Below are 13,558 nucleotides of genomic sequence, written 5' to 3' on the forward strand. Positions count from 1 at the left end.
TTTTTAAAATAATTTTTTATCGAACATTCCGGAGCATTTTGACATTCCAGATACTACACAGTACGAAAATACGCTACTTTAATTTTAAGCACTGAAAATTCACTTTGAAAACATGTAATTCTAGTTTCATTACACAACGTACTATAGTATACTAGCTGTGTATTCAAAACGATAATTTTAGATAACCGTAATATATCAAAATTGGAAGCGCATATGGTAAATTCACGCGGGCTAATTTACACAACTATACAGTGCAAATGTGCAGATATTAAAACGATATACGACATTAACGTACATTAACGCAAGTTTCAAATATTGACCACATATATATAATAAAATGTCGTTTGTGTGATTCATGATTTTCATACTTATCAAGCGTAAATAAATTGCTTATCGCTTATAAGTTACAGTTATGGCCAAAAGCGTTGTAATAATTACTAATCGCGAAAAGTATACTTGAATGTTCCGTTGCAACTTTATATAAGTTCCATACAAAATATCTGAACGGTATTTCTGAGTTTCAATTCCACAGTATTTCACAATGTTTTCATATACCTAATAATATTATTATATCGAGTGTATACAATTATGACGACAATTTATTATTATTCTAAGATCATTGCACGTATCTATTTGCATAGATATAGACGATGTATAGTATATCGCAAAATAAATCGCGAACCAACAGTTTTTTTTTTTATTGCGTTTATATAATATACAAATACAGTTATTATTATTATTATTATTTATAGACGCCAGAAAGTAAATTTAAACAGATTCCGGATAGGTCACACATGGGTGACTCATAAACACCTTATGAACAGATCTGAACCTGACCAATGCCAAACTTGCGGCGAAACTTCCACGGTTGAACACTTAATATGCCACTGCCGTAAATTTACCGACATCAGATCTAAGCTCAATATAGAAGACAACCTGGAAGAAGCTCTAAGTCCACAGCCAATCAACATAGAAAAATTAATTAATTATTTAAAATTAACTAAACTATACCAACTAATATATAATCTAGATATTATATTTCAATCTCATTTTTTTATACTATTATTATTAATGCTTGATACTTGTGTTAAAAAAATATTAATGTTTATAGCCTACCTTTGTTGTTGAGGCTTAAATAAAAAAAAAAAAATACAGTTATCTACTTTTATAAGCCGAAGCTTCTGGTGACGTAGAGAGTTAACTTGTAACAATCTTAAGTTGTATTAAGAAAGATAACTTAAAGTTAAAAACAAAAATAAAATAGTAAAAATGATTACAGTTTAGACATATGTGAAATATAAATATAAAATAAAATAATAAAATACAGATATGGAAATAATACCATAGCTAATTTTACATGAAACTTCGTATTTACTTAAAAACCAGGTATACGTAAAAGTATTCGAAGTTAATAATATAATATGGCTGGTTCCTGGTACCTCATAAAGGTAAACACGTTCACTGTATGAATGACATATTATACAGATTTAATCACCAAGCACGCTCACCCCAGTTTTTTCATTTGATAACTTTACATTTTTTAATATACTTAAAGATGATGTTTTCAAATTCTTGTTAAATTTGATATACTACTCAAGGAGTGTCATGTGGTGACAGAAACTTCTGTTTTCGATGAGGACCCCCTCCTCTTTGTACTGTATATTATTAAGTGGGTAATTTTTTTGAAAATTTCAAACGTTTTAAGTACTAATTTAAAATTCAAATAAATAGTTACTCAGATATTAAAATGTTTGTATTGAAGATATCTCATAGAAATGGTTTTACAAAAACGTTGACTATACGAATAGATATTGGATCTATTATTAAACTTATTATATTTGAGTATTTTATGATATTTATATTGATATTTATATTGATAGATTAATGTTATTAATTACTAAAATGTTCAAACCACCATAGCACCATATCTTCCAAACCTATTATGACTATGGACCTATTACTCTTAAAACACATCGTTAAATAACTCAATAACTACTTTTTTGAATTTTGATTTTGATAGTCAAAATTTTCAGAAAAATATGAAGAATAAAAAGCTAGGATGAGCATCCTTTGTGAATCACTCTATACACGTCACCTATATATCATGTGTTTTTCGTGCGATGGCAGTAACTTAATAAAACGAATTTCGTCGAATTTTGGACACAGATTTCTAGTAACAGATATTATAAGCAAAGGGAAATTGAACTGTTGGTGAAGCCTGGGATGTGCGTGTGGACACGAATGCACTTTTCCCGTGGGAATATTATTGTCATCCACCGTGGCATATAATATATATATACAGGTATATCGTTCAAATATAAGTCCCTATATATTATATAAAATAACCCATATATATGTAATATATAGGTTTTATATTTTCGGATACAAATCGAACTGACGTATATTATACCGTTTAATATAGTTTTCGACGGGGGCGCACCGCGTTCGTGTATATAAAATACGATGGACAGTGTGGGCTGCGAACACGTTGGGGCGACCATCCAAAATTTAATATACTCAAATGGAATAAAACGCCAACGCCGGATTCCAAAGATTTTTCGGCACATTCCAGTAGACGGAGCGCTATATATTATATGATTTTATAGCAGTCGCGGCCACTGTCACCACCATTATCAGCAGTTATTATATTATCCAGTTTGGTTAAAAACTGCCATTGGCCATCCCACGACAATATTTAAAGGTTGGACCTGCTATAAGTAACTATATACCTAATAAGTAATAATTTATTATTATCACCACCCGTGACGCGGCTCGGCACAGCTAACAGGTCAGACACCAGCTAGTGATGGATCACCGAGATCATGGAGCACCGCGTGTGTATACTCTATAACAATATAATACTTACCTAATTATATAATTTTAATAATTCCTAAACAACTAGCATTAATAATAAACCCATCATATAATACTGTTATCGTGTGCGTAGTAGACACAGATACACATTATAATATTATGAATCATTTATTCAATGCATTATTGACATAATTAAATACAAATTAAATATTATTATAATTAATACGCTTCTATAGAAAGCCTACAATGTCTCAGAGGCGTGTTCGCGTGAAATTAGGTTGCATACAATTTATTTTACATTTATTTTAAATTAAATTACTAAAAAAAAAGTTATCACTCGAGTAAATGTTGGATTGTATATTAATATTTTTGGTTTGAATGCATTACTTTCTGCATTCAAAAAATGATTTTAATCGGAACTCCGTTTACCGAAAATTCAAAAATAACATGACAAAACCTATGAACTTTGTTTAATTGTCATAATGTCACTTTTATTCATAAATATAGAACAATGAATTAATAAAAGTAAATTAAATTCTCGAGGAACACCGTAGTATAAGGAATAATCAGATAGAACAATGGATAAGTCACAGCAGGTATTATTTCAATAAATGTTTACGAACCGTTCATTACTTAAATTTATTAAGCATAATTTTGTTTTGAAAAATTTATAACTTCATTAATTGAGATTGATATAAAATAATTAACATTTTGTTTAATCTGCGAATAGATATTTTCTAAAAACTATATTATAACTTTCATCCCAAGGGCCTCAAATGTTGGTGAAAATACTATAGAATCTAAGTCCAATTATTTAAGCATTAACTTGGGGTTTAAATATTATAGTAGGACCTTCGATGATATATTTATCTTTATTTACTTCTAACTTTTTCTGAAAAATATTACGCAAAAATTTTTCTTGTAACTTTTAGAAGATAATATAATGTTTTAATAAGATAAAAAGTTTTTAAAAAAATTGAAAAAGTTACTCTGCTGTGTAGCATATTTAGAGTGACTCTCGTCTAGAGCAGGTTACTAAAACGCATATGCTAAATTTGATTACAAAGAAAAATCTTTGTGTACAAAAAACGAATCATAGCGGAAACAGTTTGTCAGCTTCTATTTTTAGAGAGTTTTATAATTTATATTCATAATAATTTTGTAGAAGTTAAACTTAATTAACTTTCCATAAACATCGCCAAAAAAAATTATTTACCTAAAATTATTTTGATGATATAATATCATATTATAATATATAAATATATTATTTATATTTACTTATAAGTCCATATCTGCAACGATCAGTAGAACGGTGTAAAAAGTTTCATTGTATAAATAGTTTACACTTTGTCTAAATATTTTGCAAATTGCATAGTGTACATGGTAAATAATAATATATACGTAATACATAAATATGTATAGTGACAAAAAGTTTCGAGACCTTACAAATAATATTTTTTGAATTAAAACATAATAACTAAAATCAATATTTTTCTTTTAAAAAGGTATCCAATTTTGTCAAAATTATAACTTCAAATGTCAATAAAAATATGCATTAAAATATGATAAATTTTCAACTTTTTTGAATTCTTAAAAAATCTTGTACTGCACTACAATTTCAAGTTTTTGACCAACCTGTACGGTTGTTTTTTTATAAACATTTATAAATGATCAAATAAAAAGTTGAAAATCTAAATGTCTATAAATATTTTAACAAGATCCAATGTATTTTGAAACTTATACAATCTCTAAAAAATGATTTAGTGAAAATGTCAAGTCTTACGGTTTTTCGTTTTTAAATTACAACAAAATAACAAAATCGATTTTATCAACTATTACTAAAAAAGAACTGTGAAATTTTTAGTTTCGACTCCTTAAAGTTAACTATTAACTTTATTCAACAAACTGTACTTATCAGGAATCATCCTTAAAGTTAGCTATTGAAGAGATTTTAGTTTATTTTTACTATAAAAGTGTCTTCAGGTCTACACAATTTTTTTTTTGAAAAAACACATAATTGGAAAACCAAGACAGTCGTCGTTTCATCCAAAATCTAATAGAATATCAGAAAATTTATAATTAAAGAATAAATATGTTTTTATTATGTTTTATCATTCCACATTAATTAGAATGTTTCGCAATAACAATTTAGGCTATACTTCTACACCATGGCCCATGGGGAATTCTGTAGTTATAGTTTCAGTAAATTTTAGAATTTATTATTATTCCCGCTAACTGAAATATTTATATTCTGATTTATTTGAATTTATTTATTGTGTGATACAGTTTTAATTAAAGCCATCTTAAAGATTTAAACGTTATTTTACTCGGCATACATATTTTATGTGTAGTAGAAATTAACGAAGAAAAGTTAAAGACTTACAATTGTCATTACTTAATTCAATTTATAATAATGATTTTTATGTGTAGGTATTTACCCATTAAGCAAACGATATTTAGCTAATTATATACCTACATATTTAATTGATTTTGTTCCAATAGATTTTCGATTTTAAAATCGGGCTTGTAGTGTGAGGTAATACCTATTTGATTGAACTTTTAGTCCAAACACCCGGATCAACATTAAAATTAACATATTACACATTACTATTAATAGGTTAATTCTAACCTAACATAGGTATATAATATATGTATATATTTAAAAACTGTGGATTTACATCTTTACTATTTAAACTGATAAGTAAAACTACATTCATCTTAAACTGTACAAAACTTAACTTAAGACGATAGGTATGAATAATTACATTGGTAAAAAAATATATGGGTGCAGGAAAAGACTACTTACGTTGATCTTAAGAGTAATAATATAATTTTATGCATAAATTGGTGGAAATAATTTTAAAAAATAGAGTCATTTCTTATTATTATTATACCTATGAAGCGTCTTGGGATTATAAGAATCATAATATTTCAACCAGCGACTGACAAAATAGAAAAAAAAACAAGTACCTAATAATAAAATAAAAAATTTTATACAACTTTATAGAATATTATATGCATCTCAGTTAAGAGATAAAATGTTTATTTTTTTTAATATTTCAGAAATATCTATTACATTTTGAGAAAGTTGTGAAAAAGGAATAAAGTGTTTTTCATATTATCATGATTATTATTTTGTTATATACGAGTAAATGAAGTGAAATTAGTTTGTGAGTGTACATTTTGAAATATATTGTAAACAATACTATGAAATAAAAAAGATAATTATAAAATATAAATTTACAAATAATGTGTCGGAAAGTAACCCACGTAGTAAGATCTTTGACTATAATTGGAATAAAAGAAATTTCACTTATATTACTATAATTTAAGTGATAATATTAACGAAACCAATAACATTTTGCATGTTTGACATTTTATCGAAAACAAATTAAAAAGATAATATATGTTTTTGAAAAGTGATCAAAATTGAATGCATTAAAGGCAAATGCAGTCACAAAAACAAGTTAGTTATATTATATATAAATTTATATACGTATTTTAAAACTTACAAAACACTGCACACTTACTTACCAATAATGTATAGCGGTTTCAATATCATAATAAATGCAATTTGGTACGGAAAGAAAAAAATACAACCTACGCGTATGTTCATGATAAAAAAAAAATCATATTATTTTATCTACCTACTGATTTAGAATGAATAATTCCAGTGTCCCAAAGGCTTAAATTAAAATTGAGCATAATAAATTTAAGAATATAAATTATATTACTATACCTATGATAAATTATTAATTATTATAAGAATAATGATGAAAAAGTTATTAACCATACTTTACATTAATATCATATAAATATATTTAAAAGTTATTAACGTTTTTTTTTTAATTTTTCGTGAAAAATTAAAAGTTTTGATTTAATTTAAATGGATTTTCATAAACATAAAATTATAATATGTTATCTAAAACTTATTTTAAATAAATATTTTCAAAACTTAAAATTATTTTGTAGGATTTTGAATGGCTCTATATTTCATAAACATTTTAATTTGAATTTATAATTTGAATTTTATGAAAGTTAGAATTTCTCATTTAAAAGTATATTATTCAAAAGTAATTATAATTATCAAATAAAAACTGTAAAAATATTAATGCATGTAAAAATATACAGAATATAAGTATATAAAGGAAGCTTTTAATACTTAGAAGTTTCATTAAGAAGCAGTGAATTGTATTATAACATAAGCGTTGTCTTATCTGCACACATGATTCATCCATGTGTAATCCTTATTATTACACTTTTTTGAAAAAGATCAACTCCAGAAAACGTTTAAATAACTCTTTCGTTTAGTGTTAATACCTAGTATTACCATTTCAGTAACCTTTCATAATATTTAATAAGGCACGTGTGAATAATTTTTCTAAAACATAAGATTAATATTGTTAATTAATAATATGAATTGGTATATTTTAAATATCATACAAAAATATTTTTAAAAATATGAAATAGAATATTATATAATAAATCTCAATTTAATGACGAACAAGTGTTTTTCAAAAAATACAGTACAATACTACTCTGATTTAATTATTTTTGATATTTAATTAAATATTACTAAATATTAAAAAAATTTAAAAAATTAGATAAAAATTACTTATGAATTGTTTTGTTTCAAATGCTACTTTATTTTATATAGTTTAAAAGGTAATTAGTATTTCAATTGTATAATTAATTTTTATTTAAAAATGTCACTATATTATAAAAATTGTACGTAATAAAATGTGTTTTTTTAATTAAAATGAGGTTTTGTAATATACTTTTCTTTATATTTTACTTAAGGATTAGAGATTTTATAGGATTACAGAATAGTTATGAGGCTCAAAAAAGTTTTCATGTGAAACCTCCCAGTTCTGTAATAAGTTGAAACCTGAGCACAAACTTAATATTAAAGAGGCAATTTGCTTAATGTTATCAATGAAATAACGAAAAGAAACAAGAAGAACATGAAATTGCTTATATATTATAACAACAATTATTGAAAAAAAAATAACAATTTTGATATAATCGAGCTTTTTTTTTTTAATTTAAAGGCATCTGCTACAATATGCTATCAAATTCCTAGGTCTCAACAATAGAATTTTTTACTTATCTACAACTGGATTGATTTTTATCCTGTTTCTAATATTTAACTTTAAGAATAATAGCATTAAAATATCTTTCCGAACTCACTTCACCAATAAGTATACATAGTAGAAAAATGTCATTCTAAATTAAGTGACACAATACGTGAAGAATTAATTTTTGAAAATGGTGTACGATAGTTTTTTAGGTGGACATTTTTTAATTTGAATGATTTTAAACATATAACTGAATAAAAAAATATTAAATAATATTTCTTTAATATTTCAATATGATATTTTATTTGATAATTTAGAAGTTGCAATTAAATTAAAAGTTTACAACTGATTAAAAATAGAGTGTTTCTAAGATGTTGATAAAAAATAAGTGTACCTATTATACATAACATATAAGGTATATTGGTATATAATATACTGTATTTATTATTCAATAATCCAAAATATGATAAAATTGTTATGAGTAATCTTAATACAATAATTAGTATAATTTGGTTATCAACAAAAAATTTTTATTAATAATTAAATACTCAGTTCACGGCATTTAAAAAGTTGCTTATAAAATGTCTAATAGTTTCTTTTTTTTTATAAAGTTCAGTGGATTTTCATTCATCTAACTACCTATGTATTAATAAACGTATTAACTACTTTAAGAAATTAATAAGTTAAAACTTAAAAGTGTAAAATATAAATGTATCTCAATAGTTAAATTTGAAAGGTATAGAATGTAAATATAAATTATAAGTTATTGCTATTTTATTATTTTTTATGCATAGAGATATCATATGATGGTAAAGAACTGTAAGATTCAACGATTAAAAAACTTACACAAACTGTGTTGAAATATAAATAAAATACAGTATGATATGTAATTCTAAATCCATACGAGTTATAAGAATAATTTTATTGGCAAATAAAAGTGAATATCAGTGTATAAAACTAATTCCAAGTATTTAATATTTAAGTTATCGATGGTTGATATTACTTATTGTTGTATAAAAAAATAAATACATATTGTAATTTAAGTGTTTTAAAAAAGAGGTAATTATACAGGATAAACGAAATACAATATACAATATAATATTTCCTTGGGTACAATTGTACTTTTATGGATGATTCAGCTGGCTTATTTTCAGAAATATTTAGTATGAAAATTATGACACTTTCTTATTTGATTCGTTTTTATATAACTTCGGAAAAATAGAATAGACTAAATCTATTTAAATTACAAGCAAAAAAATAAAAAAATTTTAATATTATGAGAAATAATTTTTTATTTAATAAAATTATTAAATTTTATTTTTCAGAAACATCAATTTGTTTATGACGACTTTGTTATAAATGTTATAATTGTTCATGATTGAAAATAATCAAATAAATATCAAATCGTTACACACTAACAAGTTAAATCCTAAGTAAGCATTTTTAATATTAAATTAGCACATGATGAAAAATACTACCTCATACCTGATTAATAATTAGTAAAGATTTTAGGTTTATAAGTACCCATCTATATAATCAATCATATTTTTTTATTTTATTTAAAATAAGCCTCGGCAGCAGAGGCCATTGGCTGCATCAATAATATTATAAATATACGAATAATTAAATATATCTTTGCCTTTTTCTTATTTAAAAAAATAATTTTGAATAAATATAATACATCTACATTTTATATTTATTGTAAAACAAGTTAAGCTAGCTTTTTGGGATAGGTATTTATATATACCTTTTTCTTTTGTAAAAAAAAATAAAGAAAACAATGGTGCCATTTTTTGTGGGATCATTCAAGTCATTAGTTGTTTATTCACAAAGACATATAAACAGAAATAATAAAATATTATTTTAGATCTTATTGACAGTTTTTAACAAAAAGTGTACTAACGGGCATGGTTAATGTTTTCCCATCATTTCAAAATTGTAGATTACGAAACTCGAAAATATATAATACATTTATGCGGTTAGTTTTGTTATAAACAGAATAAACAGTTTATTTTACATGGTCGAAAAAAAATGTATTTCTTTTTAGTTACACAATTTTATTATAATTATTGATATTATTATTTAATTATAATTTGTATAACAATTTCAAAAAATAATAATAAAATATAATAAAGGTTATCATCATTTTATTGTTATCTTTGACAAAAGCATATAGGTACCTACTTAAATATTATAGCAACGCGTAAAATAATACGTATTTATACAACGTATTATAAAATTAGTATCTTTTTTACCCTACAATAAGACATTATGAATGATTTTTACACGATTAATGCTTGTTATCATTGGAAAATGTCCAATTTAAAAAAGCCGTGCTTAAAGATTTTAATCATATTAAATAAAGAAATATTGTGACACAAAAATAATAGGTACAACCAAGTATACTGAAGTACAGGTATAAATGGTATAATAAAATATCTATTCACACTGAGTTTAAAACTTTATAAATTATTTGTCCACGAAAAAGCATGTAAATTATACTCAATAAAATTTAATGCCAATATTATATTATAACACGTACTCTATTATATTTGGTAAAAAGCCACGTATACACGCGTATTAATATATTATTCTATAATATTATAATTTAATTACATTTTTCAGCATTAAACATATTATTTTACTTTGATGCCTGGTTTCATAGTATAACTTAAATAGTTAGATATTTTTTTGGACATACATCTCGATTACTTAAAGTTTAAGTTGATTTTTACTCTGCATGTCCTTAGATAACGCATTATTCGCGTAGCAGAGGCGTATTTAAGGGGGGGGGGGGTAACCCCCTGAAATTAATTTATATATACGTCACTGCTACGTAGCCATATAGGATCTGGAAAATAATATAATATAATATAATACATTTATATTATATGATATTCAAATACTACAAATAATTTTAAAATATACATAATATATTCCCATTGATTATAAATAACAATAAATATAATATTTATATTATTAATAGCCAAAGTAATATAATATGATGCATAATATATTTAAACTGCTTAATATATAAATATTTTTTACTGAGCGTTTGAAGCGTAACGCTTTATTGCCAGTTTTGCAACAACCTTACAACATTATAATCATTTATATTGATCAATGTTTAAAGATAAGATTAACCAAGTTAATTTACATAGGTATTCGAAACAAATCCCCTGATATACATAACCTCTAATCGATGTTAACTTATAAGTTAAACATTTGTGTATAAATACAATGCATTTTGCTAATAGTTGGGGTAGTAAGTTTTTGTTTAATGAAAAACACAAGGTTAATTAATGTCGTGAATTTGTGTTAAAATAATAACTAACATATCATTATATGCATTGTTGCATTTTTGGTGATTTCATATTTTTTTCGGAAATACTTTTATACATTTTAGTATACAATATTACAAATATTAGTATATTACAATGAGTATGTTCAGTTTTTGTATATAATACGTATGTTTGGTTATTTGGTAAATGTTATTATTTATTAATTTGTCGTTGTATTGGTTTTCATATATTTCGTTAAATTAATTATTATTTATAGGCGCATTGAACTAAAACTACCCGATACACTATACGAGACGCTATCACCCACTCCCGAGACGACCAATAAACTCCTCAATTTCGTCAACTCAACAGAACTGCGTCAACTGATTTAAATATTCTAACTTAGATTAAAATGTAAATCCTTAATTATAAGTAATAAGTAGAAAGAAATTATGTAAGTATTGTAAGTAATTAATGTTAATTTAATATGTAACGCCGGCTAATAACCATGTAGTTGATGCCATAAACAATTGATAAAAAAAAATATATATATATTATTTATGTGTACCTGCTATATAAAATTATTTAAATAGAAACCCATGTTAAATCATTACTGTAATTATTAATTATGTTAAATAAGAGATTACTAATTGACTTTTATATTATAACAGTATTATAAGAAAAAATATATTGGTGTTAAAAGACGTCTATTACGATACTCAGACGTTGGAAGTTTATTGACATATATTTTGCTTATTAAAATCTTTTGATCGAATAATGCAATTTACCTATTAAAAACAACCATTAAAAACCAAAAATTTTGAAGTCACTACTTTTGTTATCAGTAAATCTCTAATTGATAAATATAAAAAAAATATATATAGGTAATACGGTTTGCATTTTTCTTTCAAAACCTATCATATAATTAAATTATTAAAATAACGGGGTCAAAGGCAATAACAATACGTAGATATAACTATAATGTAATTATAACTACAGAGGTATATGTTTTTCTATAACTACATACTTTACGTAGGTACTACACAACTATCAAATTTATAAGAATTAATAAATATATAACGAATAAAAACTATTCAAGCTGTTGAACTACTCATAGATAGGTATTAAATAATTTACTACTTTTCTCCGATAGCTCGAAGAAAAAAATATATAATAGTAATTTAATATAATATGTACATATTATTATTATGTCACACGACTACACGAGTATCTATTTCACGTAAGATAAAAGAGATTTCTATAACATCATAATAATTTCTAAAGCAATATAAGTATTATGCTCATAGGCTGTAATAAAATATGTGACATTGACATAGGTATATATTGTGAGAAATTGAAATATGAAAGTCAAAAGTTGAAGAAAAAAACTAATAACAAACGTGTGTTCGTCGCCCCACGAAATGCATCATCTAAATCATATTATAACGAATCACGGGTAGGCACACTTCATAGGTAACAATAATAATAATAAATAATAATATTATCAAGTATTATGTATAGTATATACGTAACATAAATAATATATAATATTCAGTATAAGCGACAACACTTACCTGTGCAACAATTTAACAAAACATATTATTATATTTTGGTATTAAATTCTACGTAACGGGTAGATACGTTAATACGGGTTTGCAGCAGTAGATGATGTGCGGATATGAGACGATCCTAGGAAGGGGGGGGGGGAGGCGATAGAATTTCGAAAATCAGAATATTAATATTTAAATAATTATATAATTACGAACGTGTTACGTCGCGAACGGTGTTTTTAACTTACGAATGGATGACGACTATGACACGGCGATCGACGGGCGAATGTGCAAAATATGTGAATAATGTTGAAATTTTTTTGTAATTTTCAATAATATTTAAAAGAAAATGACGTATCGTATGCGACGGCGAAATGGAGGCGGCGGCGGCGATCAAATCTCACCGCGTGTCGTCGGCGCGAACGACGAACGCGCGAGTGTCCGTGGCGTGTGCGTAGTGTTATATTATTATTCAAAATAATATATATAATACGTGGCGGCGACACACGACGACGCGGCTGCCGGCGGCGGACTCGTCGGTCGGTGCGCGCGGCGCGATTGCGTGTGCCGCACTGCCACACGCCGGCGGGCGGGGGCGCGCGCGTGTGTATCCGTCCCGCGTACGCTCGGGATGACACGCCGCGTTGTCCGTGTACCGCGGTACAGATTCGTACGGCCCGTGTTGATAATAATAATAATGATAATGATATGATATGGTATTTTAATATTATCACACGCGCCTCTTAGTTCGTCCACCACAGGAGGGTTGTTAGAAATCGTGATTCGTCCGATATCAAATATACTAATAATTATAGTTGCATTCGGCCTAGAGTTA

General features: G+C 25.7%; 1 protein-coding gene across 2 annotated transcripts in view; it reads right to left on the reverse strand.

Moving 5' to 3' along the window:
* The window catches only part of LOC107173854 (FMRFamide receptor-like), a 101,803-nt gene extending 88,525 nt beyond the window's left edge, over nt 1-13,278 (reverse strand). The window contains exons 1-2 of one of the 2 annotated variants that reach the window (XM_089222378.1): nt 12,972-13,276; nt 12,748-12,862 (exon numbers count right to left, since the gene is read on the reverse strand). The gene's annotated coding sequence lies outside the window, so the exon portion shown is untranslated. Of the gene's footprint in view, nt 1-12,747; nt 12,863-12,971 lie in introns of both variants that reach the window. The other variant, XM_015524568.2, reaches the window with a different exon arrangement.
* Between the last annotated feature and the right edge of the window lie 280 nt (nt 13,279-13,558).

This window comes from Diuraphis noxia, unplaced genomic scaffold (assembly GCF_037042655.1).
Source record: "Diuraphis noxia isolate RWA-SAM2 unplaced genomic scaffold, SU_Dnox_SAM2 contig0003, whole genome shotgun sequence".
NCBI lineage: Eukaryota > Metazoa > Arthropoda > Insecta > Hemiptera > Aphididae > Diuraphis > Diuraphis noxia.